We start from the raw sequence: 20,371 nt of genomic DNA, 5'->3' as shown, positions 1-20,371 counted from the left end.
GTATTCCCGCTCCGTGGCCTAGCAAGGGAACCCACTCTGGACTCCTGGCTCCTCAGCTGTCGCTTCTCTAAGCAGGAGAGCCATGTTTCTCTCTTTCCAGAACAGGTTTTTTCCAGGCTGCACAGTTCCCAGTCTACACTATTACTCCCAGCAAGCCAGAGGGCCTAAACAGGCCAGCGTCCATGTTTTTCTCCCTCTCTTCATAATTGACCACAGTTACAAATTATCACACAGCTCTTTCTAAGTAAGCACATTAAGGTGAAAGCACTACAGAGAAAACATTACAAATAATAAGAGAACCTACACACATGCTAATAAATTTACCAGAGACCACTCCAACTCCAGTAGGGTCTCTGGTAGGAGTCAGTCCTCCAGGCTCATACAAGCTCATAACACCTTAAGTTCAGGACAAGCACATTCATGCATAGGTTAGTTTTTCCATCTAACAGACCTGAGTCTTTGATCTTCAGATTCCAGGAACAGGTAATCAGTAGACAACGGTCCGTTCTTTAGGGCATAGCTTCAAATGGCTAGATTTTTGCATAACTGGGGTGAGGAGGGCTGTGGAATTTCCATTCACCTCCTCCTAGCTAATTCCCAGGAAATCCAACTTGCACATATTTGTCTAAAAGATTATTCTTGTCTGCCACATTGTTCAATATAGGACCATCCTGGCCCACAGTAATATGTAACTTTTGCAGTTACTATAAGGGACTCCAAAGATAATAAAGTTTTTCAAAGATATTGCAGGAAATTGCTACCGCTGTCACACCACTTATGGCTGGTTATTCCACAGTTGTCTACTATGGGTTTTCTTGCACCTTCCTCTGAATCATCTGGTTTTGGCCACTGGTCAGCCAGAGTACTGGATTACCTAGATCACTGTCTTGATGCAGTATGGCATGTCCTGTGGTTACTACTATGAGTTCAGTTTGCAGAATATGGCCAGTTTTTGTAACTTATGCCTGGGCCACCACATGTTTAAGCCATGTTACCAGGAAGTGCATCTCAAAAACATGATTGAGTCCATGAAAGGAGTCTTTGGGCCTTTAAGTGGCAGCAGAAAAAGCACAGAAACCAGATTTTGTCACAATATTCAACCATGACAAAACAAAGAGACTTGCCCCAACTGCAGCCATGCTCTGATTAAGGCATGGCTGAGCTGGTTGTAAAAGAAATCCTTTAGCAGTATTCCTCATTTGCCAAAGAATTAATCTGTGTATTGCATAGCAGAATATTAGGATCCATTAAAGGTGAGGCTGAACTGAGCTGTGAACCACGTTTACAAGAGTATTTAATGGTCTGAATCGCCTCAAGCTGCCATTTATTTCAATGATCATTAAATCAAGATATTATAGCAGCATTTTAGAAGATAGGTTACCATGGTGACCATTGAAGGACTAATCTTATTATCACAGTTTGTTATTCCAATGAGTTGTTTGTTTACAAATGCTCCTGGTTGTATATTTCAGTCCACAGAAAACACTTCTTCCCAGTACAAATCTGTTTCCCTCAGCACTCAACTTCCAATTGCATGTCAGTCTGGGGAGCCATGGAAACCCCATTATTTTGGCATTGGGTTTGCCAAGGGTTTTGATTTTAGTGCCATGAAACAAGATAAAATTCAGCCAACTTGCACAGAACGTAAATGATTCAGTGTGTTAAAAGCAGAAAGAAGGTCAGGGAGACCCAGCAGATGAGACCAACACCAGCTGGTCATTAAAAATGACCTGCAAAGGAGAAAAAAAGAATGTATCCATTTTTATGGGTGCATGAAGAAAGCCCTAAAGATTTGTGGATTTTCTTCTTTTTTTTCCTTCAACATCACCAATTTCAAGTCAGATCTTCCCTAATTTTGCTGGAGAGGCTCAGAGAAGTGGACCAAGAGCTCTCTCAGCCTTCAATCGAAGGAGTGAGGTATTGACTCTTTAGAGAGAGATTTTCTCCTTAGTGTTCCTTAGTCATTTGTGCTAAATGGGCATGAACAAAAACAATTCAATAAAAATCACTTCCCTTTCATTCTTCTTCCTTGGGATCTGTGATGTCATTTCAACAGTCAACCACAGAGTCGTGTAGAGTTAAAATACACTCCAGTTTCCCCTGTAAAATACAAATTTAGAAAAAAAATCTTTTCAGTCTTTCATACATCATGAAGTTAAAAAACAAGTGCAGAACCCCCTTTTTTGTTTTGCCTTTTACCTTTGAAGACCAAACATTTGGGACAGCAGCATTCTTCTCTGAGGCAAAAGGCAAGGATGGTAAGAATAGGTTTTACTCAGTGATGAGCTGCCAAAAGCTGAAGAACCGGTTCCTTCACTCGCTCTGGGCCTTCGGCAGCACTTCGGTGGCAGGTCTTCGGCGGAACTGAAGGACGTGCCGCCGAAGTGCTGCCCAAGACCTGGAGCAAGTGAAGGACCCACCGCCGAAGTGCTGCCGAAGACCTGCAGCGCCACCGGGTAAGTAAAAATTAAAAAGGGATTCTCTGGGGATCCTCCCCAGCCGAGAGCTCAGGCGGGCAGGACAGGATGGTCCTGCGTGTTGGATGTGGCCCACGGGCCGGAGTCTGCCCACCCCTTTAACAATCGGTTCTAAACCGGCTTCAAAATTTAACAACCAGTTCGTGGAAACTGGTGCAAACCAGTTCCAGTTCAGCACTGGTTTTACTGTCACAAAGTGTCTGCCCCCCATTGCCATATGCATTATTAAGGGCCAGATAAATGACCTACTAAAAATAAGTGACTTTTTTTAGTTTTGCCCAGGCCCATACATTGTCTACACTGTAAATATGTTAGTGATAATTAGGACTGTAGCAACAGAGGCTAGTCAACCATGTCTGCTCACCCCTGCAACAGAACCAAGGGACCTGCTCAGGGCCAAGGTCATGACTTATGGCAGCTGCCACATGCAGAAGAGCTACACCAGCTTTCCCCAGCCAAGACCCAAGCTCCACTAGAAAGTTGAAGGAGCAACAGGAGGTCAACAAGAACACACTTGAGGCTCTAGGTTTTTCCTGCAGTCCTCCGGATGTCACAGCACCCGTCTTTCAGCATCAGTCCCAACACGCTGCTAGCTCACTAATGCCACCTCTCTGTAATAGTTTTTAATACCTTCAGTTGTCTTTCCCCAACCTTCATTCTTCTGATCCTTACAGTGCCCCCCACACTCTTCATCTCTCTGTCTCTCCTGCCCTCCATCCTCTCGCTCCAATTCCCTCGTCATCCCTGGTTTGATTACCTTGGTGTATAAAGAACCCCAATAAAATACGTAAAATATACACTAAATACGTTTTTCAAAGAGGCTGTATGTGTGGATACCTATCTTGGGCACCCCTATTAACTTCAGATCATTTGCATGGGAGCCAATTTAACTTCCAGGACTTCCCTCAGCAGATTAGGGTATAGGGAGCCATCATGGATCCTTCCTTGAGGCCTGTGTTGCTCCAATAGCTCCCCGCTTCAGGCAGGGGAACTGCCCCGTTCCACAAGTAGGGGATTCCTCTGAGCCACAGAGAAAACGTCAGGATTTGGCATTAAAGCCCAGATCCATAAAGGTATTTAAGGTCCTAACTTGCATGCAAATTAGGAGCCTAAATATGTTCATGGATGTGGGCAGAAGAGCTTTTACTAATGCTGGCAAGATGGAAATCCTGCTGCCCCAGTTTAGAAACAAACATCTCCTCCAAAGCAGGAAGACCTCCCTGTTCTATTTCACAACACATACTTGAAGGAAATTAAAGGCCTACTGCTTACCCCCATGGTTGCACAGGTGTAGGTGACAACACAGGTTACAAGGCAGTGGAGAATCAGGGTGGAATGACCTATGGGAAAACCTTTTCCTAGCACCTGCTAGAATCCCTTCAGTTATAACCGGTAGACTCACGGGATTATCAGCACAATAATCATTCGCCCCTCTGCTGAAACTGGCCCTGTGAGGCCTCATCTTTGCAGTGATTTTGAAGAGAAAATGATGACACAATTGTATTGCAAGAATTGTCTGTTTTTAAAGTTCACCAGGTGAGCAAATGCAGAGCTAACTACAGGCAAGACTCAAGCCCTGCAATCCTGTTACATTGCATTGCTTTCTGTGCTGATGCAGCATGGGTTTATTATTTTTAAAATAATTTCCAGCATAAGTGCTGACTCTATGGGTGCTCTGGGGTTGGAGCACACATGGAAAAAAATAGTGGGTGCTGAGCACCCACCAACCACCTACCAATTAGCTGTTCAGTGGGCCCTGCTGATCAGCTGTTTGGTGGTGGGCAGAAGATGCTGGAAGGAGGGGGCAGAGCCAGGGCAGGAAGAGGCAACACGAAGATGGGGCCTTGGGGGAAGGGACAGAATGGGGGTGGGGCCTCGGGACAGAGTGGGGGTGGAGCACCCACCCGGAAAGAAAAAAGTTGGCACCTGTGAGTTCCATTCTTTCTTCCTATTGCTTTCTCTCTCTCGAGCTAGCTGGTGCTTCTGGGTAGGTTAGAGACTTGTGAGTTTTGGCAAGGGAAAATCTCTAGCACTGGAACAGCAGAAGTAGCTGCTGAGCAGGCTTCAGGGGCCTCAACTGGGCTGGGTGGAAACCAGGATGACCAGCTAGCAAATGTGAAAAATTGGGCCGGGGGGTTATAAGCACCTATATAAGACAAAGCCCTGAATAGCGAGACTGTCCCTATAAAATTGGGACATCTGGTCACTCTAATGGGGACTCCAGGACTAGGGTACATGAAGTTGCTGCAGATTATCATAGAATATCAGGGTTGAAAAGGACCTCAGGAGGTCATCTAGTCCAACCCCCTGCTCAAAGCAGGACCAACACCAACTAAATCATCCCAGCCAGGCCTTTGTCAAGCTGGGCCTTAAAAACCTCTAAGGAAGGAGATTCCACCACCTCCCTAGGTAACCCATTCCAGTGCTTCACCATCCTCCTAGTGAAAAAGTTTTTCCTATTATCCAACCTAAACCTTCCCCACTGCAACTTTAGACCATTACTCCTCATTCTGTCATCTGCTACCACTGAGAACAGTCTAGATCCATCCTCTTTGGAATCCCCTTTCAGGTAGTTGAAAGCAGCTATCAAATCCCACTTCATTCTTCCCTTCTGTAGATTAAATAACCCCAATTCCCTCAGCCTCTCCTCATAAGTCATGTGCTCCAGCCCCCTAATCTTTTTTGTTGCCCTTCACTGTGCTCTTTCCAATTTTTCCACATCCTTTTTGTAGTGTGGGGCCCAAAACTGGACACAGTACTCCAATACTCCAGTACTCACCAATGCCAAATAGAGGGGAACGATCATGTCCCTCGATCTGCTGGCAATGCTCCTACTTATACAGCCCAAAATGCCGTTAACTTCTTGGCAACAGGGACACACTGTTGATTCATACCCAGCTTTTCGTCCACTGTAACCCCTAGGTCCTTTTCTGCAGAACTACTGCTTAGCCGCTCAGTCCCAAGCAGGGCTGGCTCTAGGATTTTTGCCACCCCAAGCAAAAAAATTTTTGACCGCCCCTGCTTTATTTTGTGCCCCCCCTGCCCCCGGCTCCGCCCCAACTCCGCCCCTTCCCCAAATCCCTGGCCACAGCTCCTCCCACAGGCATGCCACATTTCCCCCCCCATTGCTTCCTGAAGCTCCCACCCCGCAACTCCCAACCCTAGCTCACCTCCGCTCTGCCTGCTCCCCTGAACACGCTGCCGCTCCGCTTCTCCCCCTCCCTCTCAGACAAGGGAGAGGCAGCATGTTCAGGGGAGGAGGCAGAGCACAGGTGAGCGAGGGTGGGGGGGAGTGCAGGAAGTAACGGGGGGGGGTAGAGGAACCACTCCCCACCCCAGCTCGCCTCCGCTCCACCACAGCTATTTCACATGTGGCAAGCCTGGAAGGGTGGGGGGGAGAAGCAGAGGGGCAGCGCCGCACTCAGGGAAGGGAGCGGAGGCGAGCTGGGGCGGCGGGGGCACATTTCTAGGGGCGGCATAGCCGGTGCTGGAATGCCGCCCCTAGAAATGTGCCGCCCCAAGCACCTGCTTGTTTTGCTGGTGCCTAGAGCCAGCCTGGTCCTAAGTCTGTAGCAGTGCATGGGATTCTTCTGTCCTAAGTGCAGGACTCTGCACTTGTCCTTGTTGAACCTCATCAGATTTCTTTTGGCCCAATCCTCTCATTTGTCTAGGTCCCTCTGTATCCTATCCCTACCCTCCAGCGTATCTACCACTTATCTCAGTTTAGTGTCATCTGCAAACTTGCTGAGGGTGCAATCCACACCATCCTCCAGATTGTTATTGAAGATATTGAACAAAACCGGCCCCAGGACTGACCCTTGGGGCACTCCGCTTGATACCGGCTGCCAACTAGACATCAAGCCATTGAGCCTGATGATCTAGCCAGCTTTCTATCCACCTTATAGTGCATTCATCCAGTCCATACTTCTTTAACTTGCTGGCAAGAATGCCATGGAAGACTGTATCAAAAGCTTTGCTAAGTCAATGAATAACATGTCCACTGCTTTCCCCTCATCCACAGAGCCAGTTATCTTATCATAGAAGGCAATTAGATTAGTCAGGCATGACTTGCCCTTGGTGAATCCATGCTGACTGTTCCAGATCACTTTCCTTTCCTCTAAGTGCTTCAGAATTGATTCCTTGAGAATCTGCTCCATGATTTTTCTAGGGACTGATGTGAGGCTGACTGGCCTGTAGTTCCCCAGATCCTCCTCCTTCCCTTTTTTAAAGATGGGCACTACATTAGCCTTTTTCCAGCCATCCGGGACCTCACCCCATTGCCATGAGTTTTCAAAGATAACGGCCAATGGCTTTGCAGTCACATCCACCAACTCCTTTAGCACCCTCGAATGCAGTGCATCCGGCCCCATGGACTTGTGCTCGTCCAGCTTTTCTAAATAGTCCTGAATCACTTCTTTCTCCACAGAGAGCTGGTCACCTCCTCCCCATACTGTGCTGCCCAGTGCAGTAATCTGGGAGCTGTTCGTGAAAACAGCGGCAAAAAAAGCATTGAGTACATTAGCTTTTTCCGCATCCTCTGTCACTAGATTGCCTCCCTCATTCAGTAAGGGCCCCACACTTTCCTTGACCTTCTTCTTGTTGCTAACATACCTGAAGAAACCCTTCTTGTTACTCTTAACATCGCTTGCTAGCTGCAACTCCAAGTGTGATTTAGCCTTCCTGATTTCACTCCTGCATGCCTGAGCAATATTTTTATACTCTTCCTTGGTCCTTTGTCCAATCTTCCACTTCTTGTAAACTTCTTTTTTGTGTTTAAGATCAGCAAGGATTTCACTGTTAAGCCAAGCTGGTCACCTGCCATATTTACTATTCTTTCTACACATCGGTATGGTTTGTTCCTGAACTAGGAGGGAATCACACATTTCATTGCATCTGTAGGTGATGCTTCTTGTTGTGCACTGCAGGGGCTGCTTGCATCCCTCGTTCTCCCACATATGTTTCCTGTGCCACCCTCCCAGCCCCCTCTAGTTCAGGGATTTCCCACAACCCATCTCTGCCCCCTTCCTTATGTCAGAGATGGTATGTCCACATTCCCCTCTCCCAGCATCCTAGGGCTTCTGTGTGCCCCCTGCCGGGGGGCTCTGTGTATGTCTCCACGCCTCCCCCTACCTTTCTTATTCTCCTTCTCTTTCTCTTTCTGGGTGTCAATGTTTTTAACCTGTAGTGGGAAGATGGGCAGAGCTGAAGTTTGGGGTATCGTTACACTGGAGGGGGTTGGGATTTTCTAGGCACCTAAAAGTTAGGGCTTCTTGCTGCTTAGTGTTGCAATGCTAAGTCCATTTGTGGATCCCTCCCAATGGCCCATTACCAAAAGCCTGAGCCATTTAGTCTTTCCCTAGGGGTTAGTTGCAGTCCAAGCAATAAGCAATGCCAGAGTGCGAATGAAGGGGCCGGAGGCGGGGGGTGGGGGGGCATTTGGAGGGATGGTCTGTGACACCAGGCACTGCTGTCACTGCATGCCTGGCTAGGAACAGCCCCACTCTTCAAGACTTATTTAACAAGAGCCTGTTGTGGCTAGCATAGGTCCCTAAACCAGCCCTGCTTGCGTCTATAATGAATTCCTTGTTGACCTACTTTCTTATTCCTGTTGATCAAGTATGATCTGGTTTTTGGGTAGCATGCCTGACAGTAAGGGGGTTTCTCTTCCCTTGGCTTTTGCTCTTGTCGTCTCACTTTAATAACTGGATCAGAAGGACGCTGGCTTGGATTCATTGGTTACTACTGAGGTTTTGATGGTGTTTCCTTTTCCCCATCAACCTCCTTGGTACATTTCATCATGTTGCTCACTACACAAAGAGAGTCCATCAAATGCCAAGGCAGAGGAAAAAGGAAGATGCTTATTGACATTGCTCATTATCAGAGATGGAGAGAAGGTGCTTCTGTGTAGCTCCTTACACTGACACAAAGAAGACAAAGGAAAACAGCTCAGGCAGAGAAAAGAAGAGGTGGAATCTATGGAATAATGAGGCTTAAGGGGACCATAACAGCCTCCAGTAGGTAATAACAATGCTAGACACCTATATAGTGTCTCTTCTTCAGAGAGATCACAAATCCACTTACACAGTATTTAATTACAGGAATTCCTTTACACCCACCCCTGAAAAGTAGCCACTTCTACGGTAGAGCATAGCAACTCTATACACAAATAAGAATATAGAGTAGCCAGTTGACAAGGCAGGGAGAATTTAGGTAGGATAATGGTAATTCTTCAGATCTGTTGTCTCACCAGTATTTGAAGGGTGATGCCTGTACATTCATCCTGTTACCTAATCACTGTCTCAAACAGCCTCAACACCTGCATCTGGAGAGTGATATAGGAGCTGACCTGGTCCCAAGAGAACCGACCAGTTAATTCTGGGGAAGGAGGTAGGGAGAGGGGGAGAGAGAGCGAGGAGCAAGGAGAGAGAAAGTGAGGGAAGAGGGATAATAATGCGGAGAGAGAAAATGCAAGATGATGAAATTGAGGAGGAAGAAATGCCAAACAAAGGAGATCTTGAAAAGCAAAGAATTATGTTAATGAAAGGTATTTTAAAACCAGCGAGACAATATAGAAAAGTTTGCTTGAGGGCAAGGATGGGCACTGGAAAAGACTGAAGAGAAGATCATAGAATCATAGAATATCAGGGTTGGAAGGGACCTCAGGCGGTCATCTAGTCCAACCCCCTGCTCAAAGCAGGACCAATTCCCAATTTTTGCCCCAGATCCCTAAATGGCCCCCTCAGGGACTGAACTCACAACCCTCGGTTGTTCCAAACTAGATGGAAAAGTGGAGAATGCAGCAGGAAGAGAAAAGAGGAGTGACACAAACACTGAAAGAAAAGGAGTACCCGTGGCACCTTAGAGACTAACAAATTTATTAGAGCATAAGCTTTCGTGAGCTACAGCTCACTTCATCGGATGCATTTATGTAAATTTGTTAGTCTCTAAGGTGCCACGGGTACTCCTTTTCTTTTTGCGAATACAGACTAACATGGCTGCTACTCTGGAACAAACACTGAAGTCACAGTAATGTTCTGTATCTGACCGAAAGTTCTCTTGACACAATATTTGGACTTATAGTCAGGAGTGATTTTTGCCTATTTCTAGCAACAACAAAAAATCCCGGACAAAGTTTTGCACCCCTTTCTCCCCTTTCCCACACACATTGCAGTGCTAGATTGCCTCTTGCTTCCTTTTGAAAAGGCGGGAGACATGGTATATCCCTAGGGCGCCAGGATTAACACCATTGCTTTCACATAGCAATGCCCTGGATCACCTGCCAGAACGTGGGTTTTATATCTGCTCTGAAAGACAGCATCTTCCATAGCCCAGCATCTCCTTAGCTCTGGGATGGAGTTTGGGCCCAGGCTGCACTGACTCATGGGGAAGAGTGTTATCTACTGAGTCATCAGTGCTACTTCCTGTCATAATACCAGGCTTGTCCCTAGAAGACACCCATTCAAATGGTGACTAGGTCTGGTCCCGCTTCTTTGAGATCTACAGGCTGGGACAGATCTGCAGCATTCCAGGAAAAGATAAACAGGCCCAGCCCTGGGATCATAGAATCCTTTGGGTTGGAAGGGTTCACAGGTGGGTCACCTTGTCTAATCCACATCCATACATCTAGGCAGCCGTGCAACCATATTCCACTGAATAAAGTACTGGGCAACTGGGGTTTCTCTCTCCAGGGATTAGTGAAAAGGCTCAGCCACCCTTCCTCCTCCCTTCACACTCACCTGATCACTGCAGCCTCCCAATCCTTTCAGTTAGTTTCCCACCATCGTGATGACATTTCATTGGTCACAACCGGCAGAGAGAAGTGAGTACTGGGAGGATCTGAAGGATTGGACATTCATCTTATAGGCACCAGTTTAGCAAGCCCCAAACTCAACGTTGCAGTGTAAACAGCTGCAGCCCAGAAGAACTAATGTGTTACTCTTCTAAGCCAGCTGGGGGAGAATGTCCAGCCATATCCTTTTCTCTCCTGGCCACTGCCAGGATCCTGCAGCACAGCGGATGACGCAATGACACCAAGTTGAACCTGCAATGATGGGCTGTGGGTCTCCACGGATTGTCTGCAAATGCCTCTCTACTAACAGTTTGCTACTATTTAATGTCCTTCCGGTGCTTCATGTACAACAGCCTGACAGGAACCCCAATAAGGCAAGGGAGATTGTCATGTGTAATGCAGGCTGCTGAGATGCATTAAAAAGAAGGGATGAGACTGACCATTTTGGCAGCAATTTGGGAGATTGTGAACTCTGCTTTCCAGGTGCCTTCCCAGGTTATAGTTACATACCTAGGCACTGTGCTGGTCTTTGGGGCATGAGATCACACTCAGTCACTCATGCAGCTGATCAAGGTGGGAGGAGCCAGAGAAATTCAGGCATTGGTTTGCCTGGTGACTCACAGGCAGGATCCATTGGTGTGAGCAGGAACACGTTAGTTACACGGTGGTGGATGTCTGTTAATTTCCTATGGGCACTGGTTGGATTTTTGTTCTACATCCAGTCTTCTAGATGTTGATCTACCAGCACCTACTTCATCTGCAACCAGGTACCATGAAATGGCACATCTGCCTTAGGAGTTATGAAGGTACTGCAGGCAAAGGTCAACACATCGGGGCAGTGTGTGTGTAACCAATCCATGTGCTTTAGACCACACACACACGTGATTGGAGTCCTGATCCTTCAGGGTAGAAAACATGGGTCTCTCCCATGCTGTCAGCAACAATAGATCCAGCCTGTATGCACATACATGTGTGTTTACTACAGTCCAGATGAGAGCTGCTTTCCCTTTAGTTGGAAGAGTCCCATTTTTAAGTGGCCATTGCTCCGCTTTTCAGGAGAGTTCTTTCCAGTCTGTGTGCTCTGTTCCTGAAGGCGGGAAGGGATGTGGAACAGAGGCTGCACCTGCTCTCAGGTGTGGGGCAGCAGGGAATGAAATAACCAGTCCAGTATTAGATCTCTGTGTTGTCTCATAGTTTAACATCCTGGGAGGGGAAAGAGAGGTCTCCTTCTGTCTTTGGGGACAGGCTGCATCTTTCACTGTAGCTCCCTTTCTTCTTCTCCAGCCTCTCGTCAGAGCTTCAACATGAATTTGGGATTAACTCCAATAAATCTGCCTTCCCGCCCCACCTTTTTCCTACCAGACCGTTGCCAAGGAGACAAGGAACAGGGCAAGGAGGGAGGAATGAGATTTAAGGGGACTAACACAGGCCAATTTTTCCATCCCTGCTTGAAGTCCAGCTTCAGGGGTTTCCTTTCATTTGCAGTCATGCTGAAAGCTTCAGATCCTCTCGTTTAGGAGAGTACAAAACAGAGCTAGTGTTCAGTCCCATGCAAGCCAAGGATGTGCTCCAGATCCAGCTGGGCTAGGGGGCCTGCACGTGATACCTCCTTTCTTTCTTTAAATGGCAGCCTGAGATTATGGCTCCACAGCTTTGCCTGCCTAATCAATAGGATCACATTTGCCCAATGCATTGGGATCTTGCTGTTTTTCATCCTCATTCTGTAGCGAACCCCTCTCGAAATCTGCTTCAGCTACTCAGTTCCCATCTATGCCCTGGGGTGAGGCAGCATGTTACCAAGTAACAACAGCCCAACATGATGTGTGGGACCAAACACTTTGCTGAACTATCTGGAGAGCAGTGGTGACATTGCATGTGAATTACAAGGGACCATTACAGATCAACCCCGAGGGAGAGGTATTTCCTACATTCATTGTAATTATCTTTTTGATTTGCGTTTGTACAGTACCTAGCACAGTGGGATCCTTGGCCCTGACTGGGGCTCCTAGCCATACTATTTATAGACACTACAGCAGCACATAGAGAAGACCCCATTGTGTTAGGTTTTGCACAGACAGTCCTTGCTCTGAAGTTCTTACAATCTATACAAAGGGTGGGATGGGAAACTGAGGCAGAGACAGGGGAATGATTTGCCCAAAGTCACAGAGCAAATTAGTGATGGAGGTAGGAATAGAACTCATGTCTCCTGACTCCCAGTTGGATATCCTGTCCTCTGGATGGCCTTGCATCTCCTGTTGTCTAGTGGCCCAATATAGTTTTGTGGCTTCCAGGAGGAAGGTTACAGCAAACACTTGTACTGTACATGTCACAGCATTACAACACAACAGGGGAACACAATGGTTATCAGAATTTTAACTCACAAGAGGATCCTCACTCAGTGTCAAACACACATCTGATCCAATTCCTTCCAGTCTCATAAGAACATAAGAACAGCCGTACTGGGTCAGACCAAAGTTCCATCCAACCCAGTATCCTGTCTACCGACAGTAGCCAATGCCGGGTGCCCCAGAGGGAGTGAACCTAACAAGTAATGATCAAGTGATCTCTCTCCTGCCATCCATCTCCACTCTCTGACAAACAGAGGCTAGGGACACCATTCCTTACCCATCCTGGCCAATAGCCATTAATGGATTTAACCTCCATGAATTTATCCAGTTCTCTTTTAAACCCTGTTATAGTTCTTGCGTCCACAACCTCCTCAGGCAAGGAGTTCCACAGGTTGACTGTGCACTGAGTGAAGAAGAACTTCCTTTTATTTGTTTTAAACCTGCTACCGATTAATTTCGCTTGGTGGCCCCTAGTTCTTATATTATGGGAACAAGTAAATAACTTCCTTATTCACTTTCTCCACACCACTCATGATTTTATGTACCTCTATCATATCCCCCCCTTAGTTTTCTCTTTTCCAAGCTGAAAAGTCTTAGCCTCTTTAATCTCTCCTCATATGGGACTGATCCTTGTGCGCCTCTGCAGCAATCGGCTTTCCCCATCTCTTAGTTTAAAAACTGCTCTGCAACCTTTTTAATGTTAAGTGCCAGCAGTCTGGATCCACTTTGGTTTAGGTGGAGCCTTCCTGTAGAGGCTCCCCCATCCCAAAAGTTTCCAGTTCCTAATAAATCTAAACCCTCCTCTCTACGCCATCATCTCATCCACGCATTGAGACTCTGAAGCTCTGCCTGCCTACCTGGCCCTGCGCGTGGAACTGGAAGCATTTCTGAGAATGCCACCATAGAGGTCCTGGATTTCAGTCTCTTTCCTAGCAGCCTAAATTTGGCCTCCAGGACGTCTCTCCTACCCTTCCCTATGTCATTGGTACCTACATGTACCACGACCCCCGGCTCCTCCTCAGCACTACACGTAAGTCTATCTAGATGCCTTGAGAGATCCGCAACCTTCACACCAGGCAGGCAAGTCACCATCCAGTTCTCCCAGTCATCACAAACCCAGCTATCTATGTCTCTAATGATCGAATCAGTCCCTGATTTCCTGGCACCGGCATTGACTAACTTCATTGTTGAGAAAGTTGATGACAATAAGGTACCAATGAGCTATATGGGGTGCATATGCTATTTCTACAGGTTAGTGGCTTCTAGCAAACTTAGCCCCTAACCACTACAATGCAGAGCGTAGACCAGACAGTCCAGGAGGGACTCTTTGCACTGCTATTATACTGGCACTTTCTGCCCATACTAACCCTGAACGAGGACTGGCGAGGGCCGCATGGTGGTTGGCTTTGCCCAGAGCAAGTCTACTCCAAATGGTGACATGATTGCCTGTGCACCCCTGGGAGATGTGTGTGTAGACACAGAGTGATTTATAGACATGCCGGGGTCTTAGGGGTGCACAGTCACATTTCTCAGCTGCAGAGAAGGCCCAAGGCTGACCCTGAACCATATTTTAACTGTGTGTGGGGAGACAATCATAGAAATTATAACTGGTTTCACCTTTGTCCTCTTATCGTTTTGTTGACTTTCATCCCACATGCATGGTGCCTAATTTGGAAGAGAAACTCCACCTTGTCTTCTCAGTTTGTCTGCAAAGTGCTGGGCTTTCAGGGAACCGGGCGTGGATGGTCCAGCCTAGTGATTGAAGCAGAAGTCAGGAGCCAGGAATAGAAGCCCAGGGTCAGAGGCAAAGGCCAAATGCCAGAGCCAGAGCAAGGAATCGCAGATGAGAGTTGGAGCTAGGGTTGCCAACTTTCCACTCACACAAAACCAAACACCCTTGCCCCACCCTCCTCCAAGGCCCTGTCCATGTCCCACCCCTTCTCCAAGGTATTGAACCCCCTGTTCACTCCATCCCCGCTCCCTCTGTCACTCGCTCTCCCCACCCTCACTCACTCATTTTCACTGAGCTGGCTCACTCATTTCCACTGGGCGAGGGTGAGGGCTTCGCCTGGGGGTGCAGGCTCCAGGGTGAGGCTAGAAATAAGAAATTCAGAGTGTGGGAGGGGGCTCCAGGCTGAGGCAGTGGGTTGGGATGTGAGAGGGGCTGAGGGCTCTGGCTGGGAGTGCGGGCCCTGGGGTGGGGCCAGGGATGAGGGATTTGGGCTGTAGGAGGGGGCTCCAGGTTGGGGCTGAGGGGTTCAGAATGTGGGAGGGGGCTCTGGGCTGGGCCAGGGGATTGGGGTGTGTGTGGGGGGGTGAGGGCTCTGTCTGGGGGTGCAGGCTATGATGTGGGGGTGGGGCTGGGGATGAGGGATTTGAGGTGTAGGAGCGGCCTCTGGGCTGGAGGATGGAGCCAAGGGGTTCAGAATATGGGAGGGGGCTCAGGTCTGAGGCAGGGGTTGAGGTGTGGGAGAAGGTAGAGACTCCAGGATGGGTGTGTGGGTTCTGGTGTGGGGCCAGAAATTAGGGGTTCAGGGTGCGGAAGGGGGCTCCAGGGTGGGGCAGAGGGATGAGGTGCATGTGGGGGGTGAGCGCTCCAGCTGGGGGTGTGGCTGGAGATGCAGGGGGGGGCTCCGGGCTGGGGCTGAAGGGTTCAGAGTGGGGGAGGGGGCTCCAGGCTGGGGCATGGGGTTGGGGTGAGGAGATGTGTGAGAGCTCTGGCTTGGGGTCAGAGCTGGCTCTAGGGTTTTTGCCGCCCCAAGCAAAAAATTTTTTGGCCCCCCTGTCCCCAGCTCCGCCCCAACTCCGGCCTTTCCCAACTCCTTCCCCAAATCCCCACCCGCCTCCTCCCCCGGGCGTTCTGCATTCCCCCCCAGTCGGTTCCTGCGCTTCCCCCACCCCCCGCAACCCTCTGACCTAGCTCACCTCCACTCCGCCTGCTCCCCTGAACATGGTGCTGCTCTGCTTCTCCCCCCTCCCTCTCAGGAGACGGAGAGGCAGCGCGTTCAGGGGAGCAGGCGGAGCATAGGTGAGCAAGGAGGGGAGCGCAGGAAGTAATGGGGGGGTAGAGGAACTGCTCCCCGCCCCAGCTTGCCTCTGCTCCACCGCCGCCACCTCCCCCAAGCGCGCCGCTGCTCAGCTTCTCCTCCCTCCCTCCCAGGCTTGCCGCGACCTCTGCCCTGCCCCATTCCACCCCTTCCATGAGGCCCCATTCCCATTCCAACTCCTTCCCCAAAGTCCCCACCCCAACTCTGCCCCCTCCCTACCCCTATTCCAACTCCTTCCTCAAATCCCAGCCCCAGTCCCACCTCTTCCCCGCCTCCTCCCCTGAGCGCGCCACATTCCCACTCCTCCCCCCGCCCCGGAGCATGCTAACACTGCCAAACAGCTGGGGACGTGGTGCGCTCCGGGGGGAGGAGGAGGTCAGGTGTGGGAGGAAGGGAGCTTGGCTGCCAGCGGCTGCAGAGCACCCACTAATTTTTCCCCATGGGTGCTCCAGCCCCGGAGCACCCATGGAGTTGTCACCTATGCAGTGAGGCGGAATAGCAACGACTGTGGCTTCCTGCAGACGTGTCTGGCTGATTCTTCCCCAGCAGCCTCTGGGCTGGCAGGGTCTGAACTGCGTCACCGCTGCCTGCTCCTGGTTGCTGCTTTGCATCTTCCATGCTAGCTGCCAGCATTGGGTTGCTACCAGCCTCAGCGCCTCTCCCTGGGCAGAGTGCCTTCTCCCATCTCCAGGGGGCCTAGCGGGTAACCCCAGGGCTCTGCGGAGTCCCCCAAGAGCAGCACTGCCATGAGGGTGGTGTCTCCTGTTGGTCAGGAGTTTGTGTGAACAGGGACAGAGCAGCTCCTTCAGAGTGTCCATCCTACACAGCCCTGCCTGAGCCTGTCTCTCCCACACAAATCTTCCCACCGGGCCCATCCCCGTGGGGAAGCTCTTAGTGCCAGCTGAACCTCAATCCAATGTTCGGAAGCATCACAGCACCCTGCCCCATCCCTCTGGGCTCTAGGGTTGTCTCCTCCTCAGTGCAACCCTCCCTACCCCCAGCCTCTACCCCAGCAGCTAAGTTACCTGTAATTTTGTCTGACTGGGCATGAGTAGAAGTTGTGCCCAGCCATGCAAAACTATAGGCCTTTTCACCAATGGGCCATGATGCAACTGCGTGGCCCAGCCTCTGCATAATTATTTTACCCAGCCTGCTTTGCCTGTCCCCAATTTACACGAAACCCCGACATTTGAGGCATTTTAGCTGAAATTCTGACCATATAATCCCAAGTAGCCCTGAATGCAGTAGCAGGAACACCATGTCACTTACACTGCTCTGCACCCAATCCCTTCACTAGTAAAGTGACAGTGCATGAAATCTGCGGGCGCAGAGCAAGGAACCATGCGACCAGCTATTACATCCCATATCTCCTTGGATGCTGTGCTAGAACGAATGGGTTTTTATTGAGTTCAGCATGGTATTCACGCCAAGGGTGGGGCTGGGTGCCGCACAGAGTGCTTCTTGGAAGAGTCTCCATTTTACACTCACTAATCTGAAAAAAAATCACATCAGTTGACATCGAGCTTGCTGGATTTCTATCCCCTTAGATCTGCAGGGAAGGGGACGCTGCCTCTGAGCCCTCCCTCAGCCAACGACGCCTTTAGCCCTTCCCAGAACTCATTAGTTGTCTCCCAGGGGCTCCCGCTGCGTTGTTTTGTTCTCTTTGTTGGTAGACTCTTTTCCGACAATTGCCGCCCGGATTTCTCTCCATCACGCTGCCTCCTGTTGGCCCATTAGCTGACACATGAATTTTTAACATTTTGGTGCTCCCTTGACTGCCTGCGGCATGTGCCTGGGTGAGTGTCTCTCTGAATTGGTGCCAACGGCTGGATCCAGCCGGCATGGCCTAGTGCAATGTAGTCTTTGCCTTGAGGGGTGGACAGGATGGGGGCAGGATGGGGTACGGAACAAGAGAAGGAAGAGAGTAACTGAGACATTGCTCATGCTAGCACCAAGTGCCCTAACTGGCTCCCCCGGATGGCTGTAGAGTGAGTACTAGCCCACATGGTGTGCGTCCTATGAATAGCTTCCTGCTTTCTGAATGGATACTGAGCTCTTGATCTGGACATATTTCCATGTCTCTGACTCTGATTGGTCCAGCCCTAGCTGCACGTTCCTCACCTGGCTCAGCCGGAAGCTCTGATTCGCCATCGCTTTGCCCCAGGTAATGATTTTTGCACCAGTCCAAAGTAAGCGTCAGGCCCTGCCACTGTGATCTGGTGGGACTTCACAGCCACAGGGCACTCACTGCTCTAGCGTTGGCGGTGATACAGGATTCACAGAAGCAGAAGTCCAGAAAGGACCACTGGGGTTATCTTCTTGTTCCAATGGTTCATTACCTTCACTGTTCAAAATCTGAACCTTATTTACACCCCAAATGAAGGGCAACAGAGTAACAGAGCGCTGGGGCCCTCTGGCATGAGCTCCCCAAATATGGGCAGTGGGGACCCCAGGACCATCTGAGATGAGCCCCCCAGATATAGGGAATGGGGCCCTTTGGGGCCAGCTTGGACAAACCTTTCATTTCCTCTCTACCTCCCACCTGCTCTGTTCCTCTCTCCCCTGGCACCTGGTTCAAGGCTCTTTTCCTCTTGTCATGCTGCATGGCTGCCTCTCCATCCCAGCTTCCCAGGACGTCCCTTTCCCCCAGCCGCTGGAGGTTCCAGTTGCTGTTTCCTTTGCTCTTAGGAAGCAGCCATTCCTGGCAGAGGCCAGGTCCTTCCTTCTACTGCTCCCAGCGCTTTCACAGACATGCAGGCTGTGCTTTGCAGCAAAGAGCTTCCCACCTGGAGCACCCAGGAACGAGGAGGAGCAGCTCTGGTCCCGTGACCAGCCAGCCCCACGCAGGCCACCTATGCTTTTCTCCAGGGTTACCTGGCTGGCCTGTTCTGGTGTTATTGCAAGAAAGCAAGTACCAAGAGCTGGCTCTGAGTGTGAGACTTGCACCCATCAGTGACTTTGAGGGGATGACGGTCCCTCAGACTCTGCTGCCAGAGGAGTCCTATGCTGAGGTCCTCACCCCGGCCTTTCAGGAAATTATCTCCCAGCCACAAACACACAGTGCTGGAAGCGAGCCTGTCCCTGGAAAGTGGTGTCCTTAGTGACTAACGACTGACTGCCAGACATGCCTCCTGCCTTTGAAACGCGATCGTGATAGCAATGTTCGAGAGGAACAGGTCTCTTCACCGCCATTATCTGACTGCCAGGGAAACTCCCCTAGCTTTGGAATTCAAACCATCTCTGCTCAGCTCAGACGCAATGCCGAGGGATGGGCTGTGTGGTCTGTACTCAGGCTGGCCCATGCTACTTCACAGGCACGATTCCGCTGGAGTCCAGGGAACTCTTTGGGTGAGGGGGCATTCCCCTGACTGATGAAGGGGCTTCACTCAGACCATCAAACCAACATTAAGGAAATTTGGGTTTGGCAGCCCCAGACACTGGGACCAAATGTCATCATGTATCCTGTCTGCCTGGGGCACCTTGGAGTTGCCCCATATGATGTGTTACATGGAAGACACCCAAGAGGATGCCTTGATGTTGTCAAAGGAACACCAATGGACATCTTTCCACAACACAACATCAGTCCATTTACCTAGCCAACGCTCTCCATGCAGCTAAAACCCTTTGCACAAAAAGGAAGTCCATCTCCTGTCCCTCTGGGTGATTGACAGTTCATCTAGCCTGTCAGCTCTCTTTCCTCACTCCTGGGTCTGTAAGGGCTGCACCCCATCACAAATGTACAATCTAGTTTAATTGCTAGGGAGCTCCTATTTTCTAGGACATGGAGAAATGGGGATTCCCTTCTCCTGGTTACCATGCTCCACAGCTCTCTCTCCCCGCCATCAATCAACTTCCCCATCCAGAGAAAGCCAGGATTACTCAGCTGCCTTGCAGGGAGAGAGCGGGGACCCAGGGCTCTTCTGCTGACACCAGGGGAAATGGAGCTTATGGGGAGATGCCTGTCCTTCTCCATAGTGTCTGTGGGCCCAATTGTGTCTTGTCCCTGCCCTGGGAGGGGGAGCAATCACAGTCTCCTTGCTCTGCCGAGGACACAAACTGCCCCAAAAGGGGTGGGGAGAAGACACTGCTCCCTAAGGACAGAAGTGGGAAGTGGCACATATCTGCACTGCATGCCCAGCACAGCCCGTTCCAGATGCCCTCCATCAGCATCCCCCATTGGTCCAATTGCACTGGCCAATGAATGGGAATCTCCTCTGAGCTGCAGGGTTCTACTACTGGCTTCACATTTCCCCTATTGATGCTGGAGAGTTAAAAATGTGAGATGAGAACAAGAGATCATTGAATGGCCTAGTGGTAATGCAGATGGCTTTACGGTATACGCCTGCAGAGCAAATGGCCTAAATGCCTGGAGAGGCCCTGGGTGATGTAATCTTTGAATTGCAATCTCTCTCACGACTCTGCAGTGCAGCTCTGGAATCCTGGGTGGAGTTAGAGAAATGAATGGTGGAATGTACACCCCCTGACCCCGTGTAGCCGCAATGGGTAGGAGGGTGAATTTGGAGCAAGCAATTCAATGGCCCAGTGCTTCTTTAAGAGCGCTCTCATTCCAGCAGTCCCCTGTGGTGCATCCCGTAATGTTTAACCGCATTGCTAAGAGCTAACTGGTCTCTTGGAATGGCTTTTTCTACCTTCTGGGAGAGCGGCATGATGCCTGATGGGCTGTTCACACAACAATTTAACATGCGGTGA

This window comes from Dermochelys coriacea, chromosome 10 (assembly GCF_009764565.3).
Source record: "Dermochelys coriacea isolate rDerCor1 chromosome 10, rDerCor1.pri.v4, whole genome shotgun sequence".
In the NCBI taxonomy this organism is placed as follows: Eukaryota; Metazoa; Chordata; order Testudines; family Dermochelyidae; genus Dermochelys; species Dermochelys coriacea.
Note: the sequence above shows the minus strand (reverse complement) of the source record.